Source organism: Capra hircus, chromosome 5 (genome assembly GCF_001704415.2).
Source record: "Capra hircus breed San Clemente chromosome 5, ASM170441v1, whole genome shotgun sequence".
Classification (NCBI taxonomy): Eukaryota; Metazoa; Chordata; class Mammalia; order Artiodactyla; family Bovidae; genus Capra; species Capra hircus.
In genome coordinates, this window is record NC_030812.1 from 101703666 (window position 1) to 101725736 (window position 22071).

General features: G+C 39.7%; 1 pseudogene; it reads right to left on the reverse strand.

The window, feature by feature from the left end:
* Nucleotides 3819-22071, reverse strand: part of LOC108633319 — an 89929-nt pseudogene continuing 71676 nt past the window's right edge.

The following is a 22071-nucleotide window of genomic DNA, read 5'->3' on the forward strand; positions in this document are numbered from 1 at the left end:
GTCTAGTCAAGGCTATGGTTTTTCCTGTGGTCATGTATGGATGTGAGAGTTGGACTGTGAAGAAGGCTGAGGCCGAAGAATTGATGCTTTTGAAATGTGGTGTTGGTGAAGACTCTTGAGAGTCCCTTGGACTGCAAGGAGATCCAACCAGTCCATTCTGAAGGAGATCAACCCTGGGATTTCTTTGGAAGGAATGATGCTCAAGCTGAAACTCCAGTACTTTGGCCACCTCATGTGAAGAGTTGACTCACTGGAAAAGACTCTGATGCTGGAGGGGATTGGAGGCAGGAGGAGAAGGGGATGACAGAGGATGAGATGGCTGGATGGCATCACTGACTCGATGGATGTGTATCTGAGTGAACTCCGGGAGTTGGTGATGGACAGGGAGGCCTGCCGTGCTGTGATTCATGGGTTGCAAAGAGTCTGATTCGATTGAGCGACTGAACTGAACTGAACTGAAAAATGAGAGATGAGAAAGAGAAGAAGAGGAGGAGGAGAGGGAGAAGAGATACAGAGACAGAGAGACAGAACTGCAGAAGTAATCTCTGAAGGTATAACAATAGAGAATATTTTTTAAAAATAAATGGAGGAGTATGAAAACCCACACTCCTACTAAAGCTGCTGAAAATCAAAAGGAAAAAAGAAAATCTGGAATAATAACAATTTATTTAATACAAAGGAGGGGGAAAAAGGAGACAAAAAGGATCATAAAGCATGTGGATCAATTAAAGCAAATGCAGATACCAACACATCAACATCAGTAATTGCATTTACAGTGAATGCATTAAGATAAAACAAAATTGTCACAAATGTTACTTGCAAAATGCCCACCTTATATTATGAAAGCAAAGAATGGTTGAAAGTAAAATGATGGAAAAAATGTACTAACTGTAACAAAACTCGTGTAGCTGTATCGATGTCCCAGAAAGTAGACTTTTAGCCAAGATACACTGAATTAAAGAGGGAATTTTCATGATTATAATGAGATGCACCCTTAATAAAGATATTTTAGACAACAAAATTCAAGGTAAAAGAACATAACTTTGAAACATACTTGACAGAGTGAAAAGAAGAAATAGACAAAATCACAATCAAAATGGGGATTATTACCAGATCTTTTTCAGTAGCATGCAGACGAAACATACAAAAAACAGAGAAGAATTCAGTAGATGTACAACAACAGAGTCAGCACGTTTAACCAAGTAACACATAGAGCAACGCACCCAACACCGCAAGAGTTCACATTACTGTACATGCACTCGAACTTTTACCAAAATGACCACATAATAGGACAAAATCTTTCACTCTTTGAATTCATGCAGAATATTACTCTGACCACAGTGGAAAAAATTAAGAACTAATAAGAAAATATTTATAGCCACCTCTATTTGGGGAAATTCAGCAAGATCCTTCCAAAAACCACATGAGTCTGGGAATAAATTTAAAACTTACAAAATATTGTGAAATAATGATAATAAACACAAAATAATGGTATGATAAAGTCTTCTAATGAAACTCAAGTAGTGCCTAAGGGATATTTATACCGTAGATTTAGAGAAGAAGAAAGACTGAAAGTGAAAAAAAGTAAGCTTCCAATTAAGAAACTAGATGAGAAAGTCTAAAGAATGTAGAATGTTGGGGTTAATTTAAAAAGGAACAAAAATTAATAGAAAAGAAGGTAAGCATAGGATAGAAAATATAGAAGAAAACCCTTTAAATGTGGCTCATTGAACTGATGAACACTGAGCAACACTAATGCAGAGCAGAGAGAAAATGAAGCTAACAATACCAAGAATGAAAAGGGACATCAGTATAAATCATACAGATATTTCGGTCATAGTTTTTGTGCTGTTGTTTGTTTGTTTTTTGGCTGTGCTGTTGCTCATGGGATCATAGTTCCCAAGTCAGGGATTGAACCTGGACCCATGAAAGCCCAGAGATTTAACCCTTGGATTACATAGTTTTATTAGTACAATTTATACATTTAATGTGGATATGTACACATAAAGTATCAATTTCTCCACAGCCTTGCCAACACTAAGTGTCTTTAAAAAAAAAAAAAAAAACAGTCATTCTGACATGTGTGAGATGATATCTCTTTGTGGTTTTAATTTACATTTCCCTGATGATTGACAATGTCAAGCATTTTTTTCATATACCTATTGCCATTTGTATGTCTTCTTTAGGGAAATGTCTATCCAAGACCTTGGCCAATTTTTTGAGTTATTAGGTTTTAAGTTTGTTGGGTGTTTTTTTTTCTCTTAAGTTATGGGAGTTCCTTATTATTTTTGGAAATTAATACCTTATATAATTTGTGCTAGCTTGTTTTTTCACTCTGTTGATCTTTCATTTGGTTTCTGGAAGCTTTTTAGTTTGGTATATTCCCACTTGTCTATTTTTGCTGTTGCCTGTACTTTTGATGTCATATCCATGAACTCATGAAACCATGTGCTTTTCTTTTGTGATGGAGCTAAGATATCACATATCTAAAATGAAGTTCTTACCTGGTGATGATGTTATACCATCACACATAGTAAAATCAATTCAGATAAATAAATAATTTGAAATTAGGTTTTGAATATTCTTTAGTGGAACTATAAAATTGTTTGCGGAAAATAAAACTTGATTCAATATTATTTTGAGATGAAGAATGGCATTTGAAACATTGCACTAAAGGCAGAAGTCAAAAAAGTAAAACATTACAGATTTGACCACATAGCCCACCCATACACATATACAACCTTAAAAATATATGTAAAATATGGGGAAAATCTTACAAAAATATTTAAGAAAAACAATTAGTGATGTTTGTTTATAAAGAGTTCCTATGAATAAATAAGAAATTTTAAAACATTCTGGAGAAAAAATATTGTCATGAAAGATATCTTAAGACAGTATATAAGACAGAAGATAACATTTTTGTATATAGTGTTTGTGAAAGTCACTCAGTCATGTCCAACTCTTTGTGACCCCATGCAGTATAGAGTCCATGGAATTCTCCAGGCAAGAATACTGGAGTGGGTAGCCACTCTCTTCTCCAAGGAGTCTTCCCAACCCAGGGATCAAACCCAGGTCTCCCACATTGCAGTCAGATTCTTTACCAGCTGAGTCACAAGGGAAGCCCAAGAATACTGTAGTGAGTAGCGTATCCTTCTCCAGCAGATTTTCCAGACTCAGGAATCAAACCAGGGTCTCCTGCATGGCAGGCGGATTCTTTCCCAGTTGACCTACCAGGGAAAACCTTATGTGGGTAAAGAACCATGATGCTATGAAGAAAATAAGACTCTCTTTTAAAATTAAGTATTTATTTGGTTGTGCTGGGTTTTAGTTTCAGCATGCAAATTGTTCCTTGTGGGATCATAAGAGAAAAAAATTGTAACTGCATGCGGTGATGGATATTACTGTATGTGTGGTGATTTACCAATATGTACAAATACGTTAACACTGTTTTACACTTAGAACTAATATAATGTTATGAGAATTGTGTCTCAACTAAAAATGTTAACAAACAAGGTTGGAATATGTGGATTAAATTAGTTTCATTCTAACCTCATTTAAGCTTCTCTGGTGGCTCAGACAGTAAAGTATCTGACTTCAGTGTAAGAGACCTGATTTCATACCTGGGTCAGGATGACCCCCTGGAGAAGGGAATGGTAACCCATTCCAGAATTCTTGCCTGGATAATCCCAAAGACAGAGCAGCCTGGCAGGCTACAGTCCATGTGGTCACAAAGAGCACAACGGAGCAACTAACATTTTCACTTTATGTCATTTTGTGAACCCAAATTAAACTCATCACTTAGATTAAAATGTCAAAACTCACTGCATCCTACAGGGTTGGGACAGACACACAGAAACAGACAGTAAGTCACCTTCACACGAGATATAGACTTCCTCCTTTGGAGAGCATGAAGTGTAATTCCAAGGGTCAGAAGGACACTGCCAGAGAGAGGTGTCTGTTTTCCGACAGCGGATTCCATCTACCCACCGGGGCCTAGAACCTTCCCTGAGACCAACAGAAGAGTTGAGGGTTCCACTGTCCCCACAGCCAAGCTGTCTGCAGATCACGGACACAGTGATGTCTTCCATGGGGTTGCGGCAGGCACTGCCCCAGGTCCCATTGTAGAAAACTTCCAGCCACCCAGCACACTGCTGGTCCTCACTCACCAACCTGAGGGCCAGGAACTCTAAGGTTGAAAGGGGAGGATACAGGACACAGTAAAAACTTTGCTGGATGTTCTAGGTTTTCCTTTCTTCTAGAAATGGTGAACAGTCATCTCTGACCTTGTTCAAGAGACACCCACTAGATAACAAGACTGACACTGCCTCCCTTTTAACTGACTTTGTCCATTTGTGTCTGTCTTTCTATCTCTACCACAATGGTGTAGTGGATATGAACTGAGAGGAAGACCAAACTGAATGGGCACTAGTTAGGGAGGGGCAGCTAAATCCTGCTTCCTGATGAAATCTTTAAAGAGTATGTCAAAGGGATGTGATGTGGATATTAGGGAGATAGGGATAATAATTAATCCAAAAAGGTCCACATCCCAATCTCTGCAACCTGTGAATATGTTACCATACCTGACAAGAGGGATTTACAGATGTGATTAAGGTAAGGACCTCGGGATGGTGAGATGATGTATTAACAATATGAGCCCAGTCTAAACACATCCTTAGACCCACTATCCTTAAACGTGGAATATTTTTCTTAGCTCCAGCTAGAAAGAGAGATGTGACTCTGGATAATGGTTGGAGGCCTGCAGCATTGCTGGTCTGATAATGGATGAAGGGTGCTGTGAAGGAAGGAATGTAGGTGGTTTCAAGAAGTTTGAGAAGGCAAGAAACAGATTCTCCCCTAGAGCCGCAAAAGTGATGCGGCCCTGCTGACGCCTTGATCCCAGCCCAGTGAGACCCCTGCTGGACATCTAAGCTAGAGAAGAGTAAGGAAATAAATATATGCTGTTGTAAACCACTAGCTGGTAAACTGTTAGGGAAGCAAACAGAAACTAGTACCGTGGGTTTCAATTTGTTGTATGTAACTGGAGAGAGAGCCCTGCTTTCAAGAAAAGCTGTAAGAAACGGCCCTGCCAGGAAACACTGCTGAGAAGAAAGGGCCACAACCTTAGCTGCTGCAGAAAGAAGTGAAAGCACCTCGTCTTCCCCTCTGCTGGAAAGACAGGCTTCATGGGAGGAAGCTTCCTTCTCTGGTCCTGTCAGCATCTCTAGCTCAGGGCTCAGACCCTTGTCCTCCAGGGCTCCACCCCTCCTCCAGCCTGTGGACAGTGTGCAGCGCGGACCTGAGCAGATGACCCCCGCGTCCTGCTTGTGTCTGCAGTCGTGCCGCCCCCAGCCCTGGGAAGGGCACCTCCACACATGGGACTCATTTCCAGTGCAGTTCATGTCGTCCAGCCAGATGGGCCCTGATCCTGCCCCAAAGTGAGCAGACCCCGTGGCACTGAGGGCTTCTCCACAGCCCAGCTGCCTGCACACCACGCGGGCATCATCCAGGTCCCAGCTGTCATCACAGATGGTGCCCCAGGAGCCCTGGTCAAGGATCTCCACTCTCCCGGCGCAGGGACCGCCCCCGTCCACCAGGCGGAGCTGTCTGCTGTCTGAGGAGAGAGAAATGGGACAATGGGCAGTGACCCCAGGGGTTGAGTAGGGTTTTCTGTCCTGTGGGACCCTCACCTGAGCAGTAAGGGGTGCTCTCCACTGAGGCTGCAGAGCCTGCTGGTTCTGCCATAGAGTCGTTGCACTGGGGCAGCACCTGGGTCTGGTTTCCTGAAGAAACAACAATGATCAGAAGTCTGCAAGAGTTGAAGAACAGGAAACTGAATTAAGGAAGATAATGACCTACTGATGGAGCCTAAGATTAAAGCTGTGACCCAGCAGTAAAGTTATCATACTCTTAGTGTTCACCTTCTCCCTAGAGAGTTCTGTTTCTGACAGTACCACAATTTCTGTTTTAACACAAGTGTTCCTGTAAGAATGAGTTAAGTAAGTTGTATCCCTAAATGTATCCCTGTGCTGTCCTTAGTCGCTCAGTCATGTCCGACTGTTTGTAACCCCTTGGACTATAGCCCACCAGTATCCTCTGCCATAGGATTTTTCAGGCAAGAATATTGGAGTGGGTTGCCAAGCCCTCCTCCAGGGGATCTTCCCAACCCTGGGATCAAACCCAGGTCTTCCGCACTGCAGGCATTTTTTTACCATCTGAGCCACCAGGGAAGCCCAAATCTATCCCTAAGTAAAAGCAAAACAAAATTCGTTCTGAAGGATCTCTACAATTTCTTCAATGGGTATCTTTAGAACAAACACTTATATAAAATAGATCTCATGAGAAATGGAAAGGAAAAAGGAGACATTAGAAAGAATTTCCCAGGGTGTTCAGCTGCTAGAGTTAGCTGACGAGAATATATGTAGCCATGGTTAAAGTGCTTATGGAATTAATTGACAAAAATGTTCATCTTTGCAGAGAAATGATACCAAAAACCAAATACTTCTAGAGCTGAAAAACTTGTTAGCTGCAATTAAGAACTAAAGAATAAGTGTAGCCGCACATTAGCTCAGCATAAAGTAGAAACATCAAAATGCAAAATCAGAGGATATTCTTCAATTAATTCAGGTCATATAGCAAGAGTTCCCATTATATTGTTGTATGGCAGTTTTTCCAAAAAACTTGGTTCACTTCAGTTCAGTCCCTCAGTCATGTGCAACTCTTTGTGACCCAAATAACTGCAGCTTGCCTGACTTCCCTGTTCTTCACCAACCTCTGGAGCTTGCTCAAACTCATGTTCATCAAGTCGGTGATGCCATCCAACCATCACATCCTCTGTCATCCTCTTTTCCTCCTGCCCTTAATCTTTCCCAGCATCAGGGTCTTTTCCAATGAGTCAGCTCTTCTCATCAGGTGGCCAAACTATTGAAGATTCAGCTTCAGTATCAGTCCTTCCAGAAAATATTCAGGACTAATTTCCATTAGGATCCACTGGTTTGATCTCCTTGCAGTCCAGGGGACTCTCAAGAGTCTCCTCCAACACCACAGTTCAAAAGCATCAGTTCTTCGGTGCTCAACTTTCTTTATGGTCCAACTCTTACATCCATACATAACTACTGGAAAAATCACAGCTTTGACCACATGGACCTTTGTCAGCAAAGTAATGTGTCTGCTTTTTAATATGCTGTCTAGGTTGGTCATAGCTTTTCTTCCAAGGAGCAAGCATCATTTAATTTCATGGCTGCAGTCACCATCTGCAGTGATTTTGGAACCCTAGAAAATAGTCTGAGGAACCCATTGTTTCCTCATCTATTTGCCATGAAATGATGGGACCAGAATCCATGATCTTTGTTTTTTGACTGTTGAGTTTTAAGCCAGTGTTTTCATTCTCCTCTTTCACTTTCATCAAGAGGCTCCTTGGTTCCTGTTCGCTTTCTGCCGTAAGAGTGGTGTCATCAGCGTATCTGAGATTATTGATATTTCTCCTAACAATTTTGACTCCAGTTTGTGCTTCATCCAGCCCAGCATTTCACCTGATGTACTCTGCATATAAGTTAAATAAGCAGGGTGACTATATACAGTCTTGACGTACTCCTTTCCCAATTTGGAAACAGTCTGTTGTTCCATGTCCAGTTCTAACTGTTGCTTCTTGACCTGCACACAGATTTATCAGGAGGCAGGTAGGTGGTCTAGTATTTCCATTTCTTTTAAGAATTTTCCACAGATTGTTGTGATCCACAAAGTCAAAGCCTTTGGCATAGTCAATAAAGCAGAAGTCGAGGTTTTTCTGGAACTCTCTTGCTTTTTCTGTGATCCAACAGATGTTGGCAATTTGATCAATATGAAAAGGTAAAATTTAGTAGCTGAAGAAAAAAATATGTACTTAATTTTGCTTGTGACTTGGGGTCATTAATCAGGAAAAAACTCAGTTTGGCAGTCTTCCAGTGGTGTCTCAGTGCTGCAATTAGATGTCACCTGGAGCTGAAGTCATTTAAAGACTTGACTGAAATCTGGTTCTATAAGGAAATTCCCAGAACTGTTCTAAGGCTAAAGGAACATCATGTCTTCAACTGAATTCAGAAAGAATTTACATATTCAGGAAGAAACAGGGCAGAAGGGGAACAGAGAAGGAAGGACACACACACACACACACAGATTAAAGCAAAATATTGATACTAACAATTAGAAACCCAGGTAAAGGTCATAAAGGAATTTTTATATTGTTTTCCCAACAATTTTATGTCTCAACACACATCAAAACTGAAAGAATTAAAAGATGAAAACAAGTCAAAGAGAATTCATTGCCAGGACACTGTCACAAAAATACTCATAACATCAAAAATAAAATACCTAGGAGAAGTCCTAGTAGAAGATGGGGAAAATCTCTGAAATTCAGGATCTAACCGAATGGAGAGATGTATTATGTCAATGATTTGGAAAACGCAACATTGTCAATGTCAATCATCCTCAAATTTCTATGTCTACTCTCAAATTTTGAAATCTAATCTCAATGATACCCTTAAGCTATTCTTTTGGTGAAAATGACAAGCTGACTTCTAAATTCATACAAAATACAAGCAAGCAAAAATGAACAGCACAGTTGGTAAGAAAAGCAACGATATTAGAGGAGTTAATATAAAGTAACTCTGTAAATTAAAATTATTCAGACTAACTACAAAGTTTGAAATTCAGGGAGATAGTGAAAGACACGGAAGCCTGGTGTGCTGTAGTTCATGGGGTCACAAAGAGTCAGACGTGACTTAGCGATTGAACAACAACAACTATGAAGTTATGATAATTAGGAAAATGCAGTATTTTTTCAAGGATAGAAAAATGACAACATGGGACAGAATAGACAGTCTCAAATAAGACAGACATAATTGCCCTTCTGCTTATGACGAAGGCAGCACTGCAGTGGGGAAGAGTCTTTTCAGAAAAAGATTCTGAGTCAATTGGATGTCCATATGAACCCTGACCCTTATCTGACACAGATATCAATCCCAGAAGGAATGCACAATACTATGCAAGAGAAAAATGATAAAATTTCCATAAGATACTCTTAGAGGATGTTTTTACAATCATCGAGTAGACAGCAGCCCATCAGGCTCCACCCTCCATGGGATTCTCCAGGCAAGAACACTGGAGTGGGCCATTTCCTTCTCCAGTGCATGAAAGTGAAAAGTGAATGTGAAGTCGCTCCGTCGTCTCCGACTCTTAACGACCCCATGGACTGCAGCCTACCAGGCTCCTCCATCCATGGGAGCTTCCAGGCAAAAATACTGGAGTGGGTTGCCATTTCCTTCTCCTTTAAAGAATATAAGAAACATTAAATGTACAGAAAAGTGTTGGCAAGTTATATTTACATAAGAAATGAGTTCATCAAAGGATACCATTTCATTAAGAAAATGAAAATAAAAGACCAAGAGTTAAACATGGAAAATAAGTAACACATATTTGCATCCAAAGACATTGTCATGGTAAGTTGTAATATCATATTTGTAATAGTCAAGAATTGGAAATAACTCAGATTTATACTGTCAGTAGAATGGATCAGTACATGGCCATGTGATCATTCAAAGCATACTCTACTCTAATAAATAAAGTGCTACAATATACAACATCATGTGTGAATCCCAAACATAATTTTCAGTCTATGAAATTAGATACAAAAGATGAAACATAGGGCATCATTTTAAATAAAGTTCAAACATTGATGAAACCCTCTATGTTAGTGGAAGCTAGGTAAGCGCTTTTTTCCCTGTCGAGGAGGGAAGACACAGATACTGGGGATGAGAGTGACTGTGGTGCTGGGGACATTCTCTTTGCTGCTCTGGGCTGGGGTTCATACTGAGGTCTATACTTACTGTTCCTACATTGTTTTCTGTGATTACATGCAAGCAACAATATTGCTTTAAAAATATATTATTCCCCTTCACACTTCTTGCCCTGACCTGAAAAATGAGTGAACAATGAGAAGATCCATATTTCACCACGAAATATCTGACTTTGAAGCCCATTTAACCTCATTCTCTACTCTTGGAGACATTTCACTCCAGGACTGTCCTGAGTACCAGTAGCCCTTCCCTCTCTTACCTGAGCAGATCACAGAGGCTGCGTTGCCATGGGAACAGTCAGGCCCACCCAGGGCAGTCACAGGACAACTCCACAGGAAGGACTCTGCCCCCGAGCAGTGAAATCGGGCAATTAGGATCTGACCACCTCCATCCACCAAGTGTGGTCCCCTGGGGGTGGAGATGGCGACGCCACAGCCGAGCTGACGACAGACAACATTGGCATTGGCCAGACTCCAGTGGGAGGCACAGAGCACTCTCCATCGTCCAGAAATGTCCATCTCCACCTGCCCCTCACACTGAGAGGAGCCGTTTGTCATGAGCCGGACTTCTGAGTATGCTGGTAGAACAAGACAGAGTTTCAGCAAAATTACATGACTTTCTCACCTGAACAGGGTGTTCACAGAGGTGAAAGGCCTGACCTGCATCTCACCTGAACAGACAACCTGAGCAGCTCCACTGTGGTGACAAGTGCCCTCTGGACAGGAAACTCTGGGGCAGACCCAGAGCTCAGGCTCCTCCCCTTCACACCTGAACTCTTCAGCCCAGACCCGGGCACTGGACTCTCTGAAGAGCTCATGTCCCTGGACAGACACAGCCTTGCCACACCCCAGCTCTGCACAGATGACCTGGGCAGTGGGGAGTGTGAAGTTCCCATCAGACACTGGGATCCAGGCTTCTCCAGAATACACTTCTACTTGCCCTGAGCAGGGTCCATCCCCTCCAGCCAGACGCACAAATCCTAAGAGGAAACAACGACAAAACCAGTCAGTATTCATGGTACTGACTTGGCAACTGGAAACCACACATCACAGGCAGTGGGGTAAAAGTTTTTCTTTTTAGGAGTGGAGCATGTAGACAGTCTTTGACAGTTAGTGTCCTAATTGAATTTTCATGAGCAGGTTTCTGATACTTTTTGATGGCCAAAAATTCCATGAATTCCTTCAGTGACCTCAGTGGGAAGGGGAATGAATTAAGAAAACTCAGAGAGGCATAGAGAGAGAGTCCCAGCCATCTCTCTTGAAATCCTAGGATTTGCCAAAGAATCTGGGGGACAGTATGATCTCAGTGGGAGTTTACCAGATAGCTGAGTTTCCACATTGTCTCCTATTAAAGGTTTTTCTTCTCAAACAGGACTCATAGAAAATGCTAAGGGCTGATAATAATGGATTTTAATACTATCATTGTACTAATTCTAACCACAGAAAATTATGCATTCTTCTCAAGCACACATGGCATAGTCTCCAGGCTAGGTTACAAATAAGCCTTAACAAATTCAAAAATATTAAAATAATTCCAAGTATCTTACATGACCATAATGGAATGGAACTAAAATTCAATAATGATCAGAAAACAGGAATTCATGAATATATAAAAATCAAACCACACACTCATATTTTAAGATTGTTTTCCTATTTCTATAAAGGATGATATTTAGATAGGAATTGCATTAAATCTATAGACGACTTTGAGAAGTACAGGCATTTTAACAATACTAATTCTTGCAGTCCAGAAACACGGAATGACTTTCCATTCATCATATTGTCTTCAATTTCTTTCATGGATGTTTTACAATTCTAAAAGAAGATGGCATGTTGCCAAAAAGGAGGAAGAAGAAGAAGGAGAAGGAGGAGGAAATGAGCAAACAAGCCATAATTTGGAGAGTTCCAAGTTGAAAAAGCCTCAATATGGATAAATATGCAAATATTTGTGGGAAACACTCATTGAATAGGTTGTTAACATACCACATCACGCTCTGTTCCTCCCATATACCACCTAAACTGCTATCCTTTCTCATTTCTCCCACTTCAGACAAGCAAACGCCATTTTAAAAGATACAGATGGATGGAAAAGAAAATCAGAAAGGGTAGCTACTGCTGAAGAAGTAGGGTATAGGTGGGATATATGGCATGCAAGGTGGGATCAAGGAAGCTTTGAAACTAAAGCAGGAAAACCAAAATAAGAGTTCATCATTTGGTCATCAAAGGAACACATTTTGAACTGAATGAAGATAACCCAATGAAACAACTTTATCTAATTCATCAAGGACAATTCCCTGATTTCTGGGTGTGTTCTGATTATTTACTTCTGAAGTTCTTCCTGGTAAAGGACTGCTTATTGATGCCCAACATCCAACCAAAAAATTATTAGAATTTCCAAAAGAAAGAAATGTAACCCATAACACATTTTTTAAAAACAATCAGACAGCAAAAGAGACACCAGTGTGAGGAATGGCAGCAAAGATGGCGGAGGAATAGGACGGGAAGACCACTTTCTCCCTCACAAATTCCTCAAAAGAACATTTCAATGCTGAGCAAACTCTACAAAACAACTTCTGTAGGCTGGCAGAGGACATCAGGCAACCAGAAAAGCAGACCATTGTCTTCAAAAACAGGTAGGAAAAAAAAAAAAAGACGAAAAAGGAGACAAAGGAGGTTGGAGGGGAGCTCCGTCCCGGGAAGGGAATTTTAAGAAGAGAGGTTTCCAAACACCAGGAAACACTCTCCCTGCCGAGTCTGTGGCGAGCCTTGGAAACACAGAGGGCAACATAACAGGAAGGGGAAAAATAAATAAATAATTAAAACCAAGAGATTACAAGCCCAACAGTAACTCCCCCAGCGGAAAAGCAGCACAGACGCCTGCATCCACCACTAGGAAGTAGGGGCAGGGAAGGGAAGCGTGGGAGGTGCGGGCTGCAGTGCTTTGTAAGAATCAGGCAGGAACGCCCCATGCACAACCAGAATGATCTAACTTGGGCTAGCAAACCAGACTGTGGGATAGCTACCACATGAAAAGCTCGAACATAAGACACCGCCAGGACCGAGCACAGAACAAGGACGGAACGGAAAAAGCCGCCTGCAGACCATTCCCCGCCGGGGACAGGCAGCCAGAGCCGTTAGGGCTGGAAAGGGGCAATTGCAGACCCGGAGAGACTTTACTTACCAAACTCAAGCAGGCTTCTTGGCTAAGACTTCTGGGGGTGCTGGACAGTCACCATCTGCCTCACAAGGGGCACCAGCGGTCCACCCATAAAACTGAGCAGCAGAGGCAGAAAAGGTGACAAGTCGCACCGATCATGCTCGCCAAACTCTGGAGCTACTCAGACCAGGGAAGGGCACAAAACGCAGTCCCAACCAAATCTGTGCCTCTGAGGGCTACCTGAGCGCCTAAACTGAGTGGCTTAGACCGGGGAAGTGCACGCAGCCTAGGGCCGGCCTCAGACGGTTCCCAGCTGAGCATTGTAGAGCCGGAGCGGATTGTACGCCGTCAGAAGGGACAGGTCCAGCGGGGCTGAGACTGTGTGCACACAACAGCGCTATTTGTTTGCAGCATCCCCCCTCCCCAAAGCGTGACTGAACTAGTGAACCTAAAAAACCAGCATAAAGAAGAGGTTAAACAGAGGAAACCGCCTTGGAAGTGGTCCCACACAGTCCACAACATCAGAGAAGGGCTAGAAATATTTTTACTATTTTTAAAATCATTCCTTTTTTTTTTCTTTTTTTCTTTCCTAACTTGTTTTTCAATAGCTAAGTCTTCTATTTCTCCTCTAATTTTTATTTCTATAAACTATTATTACTATTCAAAAAAAAAAAAAAAACGACTCTTTTTTTTTTTTTTTTTTTTTTTTTTTTAAGGCAAACACCATATATAGTCTTTGGGTAGTTACTGGTGTTTTTTTTTTTTTTTTTTTAATAATTCTTGTGGCTTTTTTTTTCTTTTCTTTTCTTTTTTCTTTTCTTTTTTCCTTTTTCCTTCTGCTTCTTTTCTTTAATATTGTATTTTTGAAAACCCAACCTCTACTCTAGATTTTTAATCTTTGCTCTTTGGTTTTTGTTGTCATTTTGTACATTTAAAAACCCAAACTTCACTAGCTATTTTACCTGAGGGCGAGATTACTGGCTTGACCACTCTCTCCTCCTTTGGACTCTCCTTTTTCTCCACCAGGTGGCCTCTGTCTCCTTCCTCCCCCATCTCTTCTCTATCCAATTCTGTGAATCTCGGTGTGTTCCAGATGGTGGAGAACACCTAAGGAACTGGTTACTGGCAGGATTTGTCTCTCCTTCTCATTCCTCTCTCTTATCCTCCTGGCCACCTCTGTCTACTTCCTCCCTCTCCTCTTCCCTATATAACTACGTAAATACCTCTGAGTGGTCCAGACTATGGAGCGAACATAAGGAAGTGACTACTGGCTAGCTTGCTCTCTCCTCTTTTGATCTCACCGCATCTCATTCCAGTCACCTCTAACTACCCCCTCCCTCTTCTCTTCTCCTTGTAACTCAGTGAACCTCTCTGGGTGTCCCTCAATGTGGAGAAACTTTTCATTTTTAACCTAGATGTTTTATCATCAGTGCTGTATAGATGGAGAAGTCTAGAGGCTACTGTAAAAATAAAGCTGAAAACCAGAAGCAGGAGGCTTAAATCCAAAGCCTGAAAACATCAGAGAACTCCTGAATTCAGGGAACATTAAGCAATAGGAGCTCATCAAATGCCTACATACCTACACTGAAACCAAGCTCCTCCCAGGGACCACAAGTTCCAGAGAAAGACATACCACACAAATTCTCCAGCAACACAGGAACACACCCCTGAGCTTCAATATATAGGCAGCTCAAAGTTACTCCAAAACCTTTGGCATCTCATAACCCATTACTGGTCACTCCTCTGCACTCCAGAGAGAAGAAACCCAGCTCCACCCACCAGAACTCCAACACAAGCCTCCCTAACCTGGAAACCTAGACAAGCCACTGATACAACCCCACCCACAGTGAGGAAGCTCCATAATAAAGAGAACTCCACAAATTACCAGAATATAAAAAGGCCACCCCAAATGCAGCAATATAATCAAGATGAAGAGACAGAGGAATACTCAGCACGTAAAGGAACAGGAGGGTTGCCCACCAAACCAAACAAAAGAGGAAGAGGTAGGGAATCTACCTGAGAAAGAATTCCAAATATTGATTGTGAAAATGATCCAAAATTTTGAAATCAAAATGGAATCACAGATAAATAGCCTAGAGACAAGGATTGAGAAGATGCAAGAAAGGTTTAACAAGGACCTAGAAGAAATAAAAAAGAGTCAATATATAATGAATAATGCAATAAATGAGATCAGAAACACTCTGGATGCAACAAATAGTAGAATAAAGGAGGCAGAAGATAGGATTAGTGAAATAGAAGATAGCATGGTAGAAATAAATGAATCAGAAAGGAAACAAGAAAAACGAATTAAAAGAAACGAGGACAATCTCAGAGACCTCCAGGACAATATGAAATGCTCCAACATTCGAATTATAGGAGTCCCAGAAGAAGAAGACAAAAAGAAAGACCATGAGAAAATCCTTGAGGAGATAATAGTTGAAAACTTCCCTAAAATGGGGAAGGAAATAATCACCCAAGTCCAAGAAATGCAGAGAGTTCCAAATAGGATAAACCCAAGGTGAAACACCCCAAGACACATATTAATCAAATTAACAAAGATCAAACACAAAGAACAAATATTAAAAGCAGCAAGGGAAAAACAACAAATAACACACAAGGGGATTCCCATAAGGATAACAGCTGATCTTTCAATAGAAATGCTTCAGGCCAGGAGGGAATGTCAAGACATACTTAAAGTGATGAAAGAAAATAACCTAAAGCCCAGATTACTGTACCCAGCAAGGATCTCATTCAAATATGAAGGAGAAATCAAAAGCTTTACAGACAAGCAAAAGCTGAGAGAATTCAGCACCACCAAACCAGTTCTCCAACAAATTCTAAAGGATATTCTCTAGACAGGAAACATAAAAAGGGTGTATAAACCTCAATCCAAAACAATTAAGTAAATGGTAACAGGATCATACTTATCAATAATTACCTTCAACGTAAATGGGTTGAATGCCCCAACCAAAAGACAAAGACTGGCCGAATGGATACAAAAACAAGACCCCTCTATATGCTGCTTACAAGAGACCCACCTCAAAACAAGGGACACATACAGACTGAAAGTGAAGGGCTGGAAAAAGATATTCCATGCAAATAGAGACCAAAAGAAAGCAGGACTGGCAATACTCATATCCGATAAAATAGACTTTAAAACAAAGGCTGTGGAAAGAGACAAAGAAGGCCACTACATAATGATCAAAGGATCAATCCAAGAAGAAGATATAACAATTATAAATATATATGCACCCAATATAGGAGCACCACAATATGTAAGACAAATGCTAACAAGTATGAAAGGGGAAATTAACAATAACACAATAATAGTGGGAGACTTTAATACCCCACTCATACCTATGGACAGATCAACTAAACAGAAAATCAACAAAGAAACGCAAACTTTAAATGATACAATAGACCAGTTAGACCTAATTGATATCTATAGGACATTTCACCCCAAAACAATAAATTTCACCTTTTTCTCAAGTGTTCATGGAATATTCTCCAGGATAGATCACATCCTGGGACATAAATCTAAACTTGATAAATTCAAAAAAATCGAAATCATTCCAATCATCTTTTCTGACCATAATGCATTAAGATTAGATCTCAATTACAGGAGAAAAACTATTAAGAATTCCAACATATGGAGGTTGAAAAACACACTAATGAATAACCAACAAATCACAGAAGAAATCAAAAAAGAAATCAAAATATGCATAGGAACTAATGAAAATGAAAACACAACGACCCAAAACCTGTGGGACACTATAAAAGCAGTGCTAAGAGGAAAGTTCATAGCAATACAGGCATACCTCAAGAAACAAGAAAAAAGTCAAATAAATAACCTAACTCTACACCTAAAGCAACTAGAAAAGGAAGAATTGGAGAACCCCAGAGTTAGTAGAAGGAAAGAAATCTCTAAAAATAGGGCAGAAATAAATGCAAAAGAAACAAAAGAGACCATAGCAAAAATCAACAAAGCCAAAAGCTGGTTCTTTGAAAGGATAAATAAAATTGACCAACCATTAGCCAGACTCATCAAGAAGCAGAGAGAGAAAAATCAAATCAATAAAATTAGAAATGAAAATGGAGAGATCACAACAGACAACACAGAAATACAAAGGATCATAAGAGACTACTATCAGCAATTATACACCAATAAAATGGACAACGTGGAAGAAATGGACAAATTCTTAGAAAAGTACAATATTCCAAAACTGAACCAGGAAGAAATAGAAAATCTTAACAGACCCATCACAAGCACGGAAATTGAAACTGTAATCAGAAATCTTTCAGCAAACAAAAGCCCAGGTCCAGACGGCTTCACAGCTGAATTCTACCAAAAATTTCGAGAAGAGCTAACACCTATCCTACTCAAACTCTTCCAGAAAATTGCAGAGGAAGGTAAACTTCCAAACTCATTCTATGAGGCCACCATCACCCTAATACCAAAACCTGACAAAGATACTACAAAAAAAGAAAACTACAGGCCAATATCACTGATGAACATAGATGCAAAAATCCTCAACAAAATTCTAGCAATCAGAATCCAACAACACATTAAAAAGATCATACACCATGACCAAGAGGACTTTATCCCAGGGATGCACGGATTCTTCAATATCCGTAAATCAATCAATGTAATTCACCACATTAACAAATTGAAAAATAAAAGCCATATGATTATCTCAATAGATGCAGAGAAGGCCTTTGAGAAAATTCAACATCCATTTATGATAAAAACTCTCCAGAAAGCAGGAATAGAAGGAACATACCTCAACATAATAAAAGCTATATATGACAAACCCACAGCAAACATTATCCTCAATGGTGAAAAATTGAAAGCATTTCCCCTAAAGGCAGGAACAAGACAAGGGTGCCCACTTTCACCGCTACTATTCAACATAGTTCTGGAAGTTTTGGCCACTGCAATCAGAGCAGAAAAAGTAATAAAAGGAATCCAAATTGGAAAAGAAGAAGTAAAACTTTCACTGTTTGCAGATGACATGATCCTCTACATAGAAAACCCTAAAGACTCCACCAGAAAATTACTAGAGCTAATTAATGAATATAGTAAAGTTGCAGGATATAAAATCAACACACAGAAATCACTTGCATTCCTATACACGAATAATGAGAAAGTAGAAAAAGAAATTAAGGAAACAATTCCATTCACCATTGCAACGAAAAGAATAAAATACTTAGGAATATATCTACCTAAAGAAACTAAAGACCTATACACAGAAAACTATAAAATACTGATGAAAGAAATCAAAGAGGACACTAATAGATGGAGAAATATACCATGTTCATGGATCAGAAGAATCAATATAGTGGAAATGAGTATACTACCCAAAGCAATTTACAAATTCAATGCAATCCCTATCAAGCTACCAGCCATATTTTTCACAGAACTGGAACAAATAATTTCAAGATTTGTATGGAAATACAAAAAACCTCGAATAGCCAAAGCACTCTTGAGAAAGAAGAATGGAACTGGAGGAATCAACTTGCCTGACTTCAGGCTCTACTACAAAGCCACAGTCATCAAGACAGTATGGTACTGGCACAAAGACAGACATATAGATCAATGGAACAAAATAGAAAGCCCAGAGATAAATCCACACACATATGGACACCTTATCTTTGACAAAGGAGGCAAGAATATACAATGGAGTAAAGACAATCTCTTTAACAAGTGGTGCTGGGAAAACTGGTCAACCACTCGTAAAAGAATGAAACTAGATCACTTTCTAACACCGCACACAAAAATAAACTCAAAATGGATTAAAGATCTAAATGTAAGACCAGAAACTATAAAACTCCTAGAGGAGAATATAGGCAAAACACTCTCTGACATAAATCACAGCAGGATCCTCTATGATCCACCTCCCAGAATACTGGAAATAAAAGCAAAAATAAACAAATGGGATCTAATTAAAATTAAAAGCTTCTGCACAACAAAGGAAAATTTAAGCAAGGTGAAAAGACAGCCTTCTGAATGGGAGAAAATAATAGCAAATGAAGCAACTGACAAACAACTAATCTCAAAAATATACAAGCAACTTATGCAGCTCAATTCCAGAAAAATAAACGACCCAATCAAAAAATGGGCCAAAGAACTAAATAGACATTTCTCCAAAGAAGACATACAGATGGCTAACAAACACATGAAAAGATGCTCAACATCACTCATTATCAGAGAAATGCAAATCAAAACCACAATGAGGTACCACTTCACACCAGTCAGAATGGCTGCGATCCAAAAATCTGCAAGCAATAAATGCTGGAGAGGGTGTGGAGAAAAGGGAACCCTCCTACACTGTTGGTGGGAATGCAAACTAGTGCAACCACTATGGAGAACAGTGTGGAGATTCCTTAAAAAATTGCAAATAGAACTACCTTATGACCCAGCAATCCCACTGCGGGGCATACACACCGAGGAAACCAGAATTGAAAGAGACACATGTACCCCAATGTTCATCGCAGCACTGTTTATAATAGCCAGGACATGGAAACAACCTAGATGTCCATCAGCAGATGAATGGATAAGAAAGCTGTGGTACATATACACAATGGAGTATTACTCAGCCATTAAAAAGAATACATTTGAATCAGTTCTGATGAGATGGATGAAACTGGAGCCGATAATACAGAGTGAAGTAAGCCGGAAAGAAAAACACCAATACAGTAAGCTAACACATATATATGGAATTTAGAAAGATGGCAATGACAACCCTATATGCAAGACAGCAAAAAAGACACTGATGTGTATAATGGACTTATGGACTCAGAGGCAGAGGGAGAGGGTGGGATGATTTGGGAGAATGGCATTGTAACATGTATACTATCATGTAAGAATCGAATCACCAGTCTAAGTCTGACACAGGATACAGCATGCTTGGGGCTGGTGCACAGTGATGACCCAGAGAGATGTTATGGGGAATGAGGTGGGAGGGGGGTTCATGTTTGGGAACGCATGTACACCCATGGTGGATTCATGTCAATATATGGCAAAACCAACATAGTATTGTAAAGTAAAATAAAGTAAAAATTTTTAAAAAAAGAGAGACACCAATGTATAGATCAGTCTTTTGGACTCTGTGGGACAGGGTGGAGGTGGGATGATTTGGGAGAATGGCATTGAAACATGTATAATATCATATAAAAAACGAATCACCAGTCCAGGTTCGATGCATGATACTGGAGCCTCGGGGCTGGTGCACTGGGACGACCCAGAGGGATGGTATAGGGAGGGAGGTGGGTTCAGGATGGGGAACATGAGTATACCCGTGGCAGATTCATGTTGATGTATGGCAAAACCAATACAATACTGTAAAGTAATTAATCTCCAATTAAAATAAATAAATTTATATTATAAAAACAATCATTTAAAGCAGCTTCAGAAATTACAGAAATGATTGAATTGGCTGAAGAGCTCCTTAAAACCCTAATACCAATATGCTTAATGAAGCATAAAAATAAACAGGGAGAAAAATTAGGAAAAATAAACAAATGAGACTTCTGAAACTGAAAAATATAGTATTGGAATGAACAATTATTTGGATTAATTACACAAGAGACTAGACATTGCAGAATAAAAGAACTGGAAAGTAGAACACAGCAGTAGAGACGATCTAAACTGAACCAAAGAGAGTAAAAAGGCAGAGAAATATGAATGGAAACACAGTGGCATGTAGGATAATATAAAAATATATAAAATATGTGTATTTGGAGATTCAGATTAAGGGATGTGCAGAAAAATATTAAGAAAAGATAAATGACATTTTCCCAAAGTTATTGAAAACTGTAAACCCACTGATCCAAAAAGCTAAACAAACCCCAAACAAGATAGTGAAACCATTCTCAGAAAACTTGACAATGTAATTACTGAAATTCATTGGTAAGCAAACAAACAAAATATGTTAAGAGCAACCAGGGAAGTTTGGCACATTATATACAGGGAACAAAAGGATAAGTATTATTTACTGACTTTTTGTTGGAGGCAATGAAAGTCAGATGACAATGTAAGAACATATTTAAAGTATTGGGATTGGGCATTTGTTACCCTAAAATTGAATCAGCTATGAAAATACTTTTCAAAACTGAATGAAAATTAAAATGATATACCAGTGGCAGACTCATGTTGATGTATGGCAAAACCAATACAATATTGCAAAGTAATTAACTTCCAATTAAAATAAATAAATTTATATTAAAAATAAAATAAAATGATTTCAGGTAAATGAGAGATGATAGAATTGGAGGCCACCAGACACACACTACACAAAACTGCCTCAGGAAGTTCTTCAAGCTAAAGGGAGATGACAGCAGATGAAAACATGGATCCTCTCAAAGCTATAGAGACTGTGCTAAATGTTGATTCTCTGTTAGAAGATTTAAGGCAAAAATATTAGCAACAAACTATAAGATTCATAATAAATTGGTAAATAGAATTGTGACAATGATAGCAACAATGACAAGAACAGAAAAGTGGAAGAAAAGTATAGTGACTGACATTGCATGTAGTGACATAATATTTCAAGGTAAATGTAATTGAAGGTTAATAATTCAACATTGGGCTTTCCCGGTGGTTCAGTGGTGAAGACTCCACCTGACGATGCAGGAGACGTGGGTTCAATACGTGGTCTAAAAAAATCCCACATTCCACAGAGCAACTAAGCCTGTGCACCACAACTAGTGAGCCTGTGCTCCAGAGCCCAGGGGCCACGCCTACTGAAGCTTGTGCCCCATAGAGCCTGTGCACTACAGCAAGAGAGGCCACCACAAAGAGAGCCTCATGCTGCAGCTACAGAGGAGCCTCTGATCACCGCAACTAGAGAAAAGCCCATGCAGCAGTGAAGACCCAGCCAGCAAAAAATAAAATTACTCAAAAGATTTAAAAAAATTAAACATTATAATCACCTAAAAATAGAATACCATTAATAAACCAATACAGTATTTAAATTAAAATGGTAAAATATACTCAAAAATTTAAATAAGAACAAAGATATAACATAAAGCAGCTGATGCTGCTATTACTGCTAAGTCACCTCAGTCGTGTCCAACTCTGTGCAAC